This window comes from Poromitra crassiceps, assembly GCF_964638095.1.
Source record: "Poromitra crassiceps genome assembly, chromosome: 16".
Lineage (NCBI taxonomy): Eukaryota > Metazoa > Chordata > Actinopteri > Beryciformes > Melamphaidae > Poromitra > Poromitra crassiceps.
Window position 1 is genome coordinate 38,479,004 of NC_139645.1, and position 2,922 is coordinate 38,481,925.

A 2,922-nucleotide genomic window follows, 5' to 3' on the forward strand; every position below is an offset into this window, starting at 1 on the left:
ACCCTTACACTGTCTCTCCACCGGGGGCAATGTGACCTTTGTTTGTCTTCTTAGTGCATTCTCCTATGTCCAAAGCCTGCACAAGAGGAATCTAAGATAGTTGTGGTGATTTAGCTGCTACACCACCAGGCTATGTTTACTTGCCTGTCTAATAATTGTACTCTTGGTAAACTCAAATAGGCTACACCCAACACAATTTCACCCTCGACATCCTCTGAGAAGGTGCCTCATCACAGATTAGATTCAAAAAGCACTTTAAATGGATTTATCTGTGAATGTCCCCTTCCCTGCTGCCTGCCTCTCTCCCTGTGTTGAGACTGATAGAATTACTCGGTGGAGTTGGAGATGAAATTACACACTGATATAGGTACATAGGTACCCACAGGAGCCAGCAGCAGCCAGCAAACACCACTGTTATTGCTCTAAACATGAGCATCTCTTGTCGGCACACAGGTAGTGACAGCTAAGCCTCATGCCTTCAGATAAACACCAAGACTTGTCAGCCACAGAATCGTGTTGATTCATAAATAACGAGACTGTACACACAGGCTACAGAGGTCTGCTTCCTCTAGACTGTACACACAGGCTACAGAGGTCTGCTTCCTCTACTGCAGACTGTACACACAGGCTACAGAGGTCTGCTTCCTCTACTGCAGACTGTACACACAGGCTACAGAGGTCTGCTTCCTCTACTGCAGACTGTACACACAGGCTACAGAGGTCTGCTTCCTCTACTGCAGACTGTACACACAGGCTACAGAGGTCTGCTTCCTCTACTGCAGACTGTACACACAGGCTACAGAGGTCTGCTTCCTCTAGACTGTACACACAGGCTACAGAGGTCTGCTTCCTCTAGACTGTACACACAGGCTACAGAGGTCTGCTTCCTCTAGACTGTACACACAGGCTACAGAGGTCTGCTTCCTCTACTGCAGACTGTACACACAGGCTACAGAGGTCTGCTTCCTCTAGACTGTACACACAGGCTACAGAGGTCTGCTTCCTCTAGACTGTACACACAGGCTACAGAGGTCTGCTTCCTCTACTGCAGACTGTACACACAGGCTACAGAGGTCTGCTTCCTCTAGACTGTACACACAGGCTACAGAGGTCTGCTTCCTCTACTGCAGACTGTACACACAGGCTACAGAGGTCTGCTTCCTCTACTGCAGACTGTACACACAGAGGTCTGCTTCCTCTACTGCAGACTGTACACACAGGCTACAGAGGTCTGCTTCCTCTACTGCAGACTGTACACACAGGCTACAGAGGTCTGCTTCCTCTACTGCAGACTGTACACACAGGCTACAGAGGTCTGCTTCCTCTAGACCATACATGGGCAAATTACGGCCCGCGGGCGCCACCTGTGTGGCCCGCCATGGAATTGCAAAAAAAAAAAAAATTTTTTTTTTTTTTTTTTTTTTACACAGTGCACCTGAACGCAACATGCAAGATACCCGCTGAATAAATGTCCAAATGTTCATGTCATTCTGGCCAATACTCCACTTCTGTTATAGCATTTCAGTCTGGAATATGGAATATCTTTCAATAATCTTTATGACTAAAAGGCTACATTGAATTAGAAATTTAAATAATTAACTCATTGGTTTTGGATTTATTTAGCTTCAAGACTGCATTTTTGTTTGTGTGACCCTCTTTGATTATCCAGGGCCACTTACTGATACTTATGCTTAAATTAACCCACTCATATTCTGATTTATTTCAAGAAAAACATTTTGGCTAGTGGAAATTCTAATTGGCTGGTAACTTTAAAATCTAGCAGCCATATTGGCAGGTGGTCAAAAAACTTAATTTCAAGCCCTGAGAGCAGGTGGTGACATAGGAGTGAGTGAGAAAAGGATGAAATATTGGTGGTTAAGACTGAATAATGACATCACAACTGTTAATTTAAAATGAGTTATTCCTCTAAACGTGGCTTCAAATGCACCAAATTTTTCACGCTGGCCCCGTTCGGCCCTCAGCAAAACCTGGTAGCGAATACATTTTTTGTGGCCCTCTCTATCATCAAAGTTACCCATCCATGGGTTACGGCATGACAATATTTGTTCGGCCCCCGGCAACAATCTGGGTTTCTCATGTGGCCCCCCATGAAAAATAATTGCCCACCCCTGCTCTAGACTGTACACACAGGCTACAGAGGTCTGCTTCCTCTAGACTGTACACACAGGCTACAGAGGTCTGCTTCCTCTAGACTGTACACACAGGCTACAGAGGTCTGCTTCCTCTAGACTGTACACACAGGCTACAGAGGTCTGCTTCCTCTACTGCAGACTGTACACACAGGCTACAGAGGTCTGCTTCCTCTACTGCAGACTGTACACACAGGCTACAGAGGTCTGCTTCCTCTACTGCAGACTGTACACACAGAGGTCTGCTTCCTCTACTGCAGACTGTACACACAGAGGTCTGCTTCCTCTACTGCAGACTGTACACACAGGCTACAGAGGTCTGCTTCCTCTACTGCAGACTGTACACACAGGCTACAGAGGTCTGCTTCCTCTACTGCAGACTGTACACACAGGCTACATAGGTCTGCTTCCTCTAGACTGTACACACAGGCTACAGAGGTCTGCTTCCTCTAGACTGTACACACAGGCTACAGAGGTCTGCTTCCTCTAGACTGTACACACAGGCTACAGAGGTCTGCTTCCTCTAGACTGTACACACAGGCTACAGAGGTCTGCTTCCTCTAGACTGTACACACAGGCTACAGAGGTCTGCTTCCTCTAGACTGTACACACAGGCTACAGAGATCTGCTTCCTCTAGACTGTACACACAGGCTACAGAGGTCTGCTTCCTCTACTGCAGACTGTACACACAGGCTACAGAGGTCTGCTTCCTCTACTGCAGACTGTACACACAGGCTACAGAGGTCTGCTTCCTCTACTGCAGACTGTACA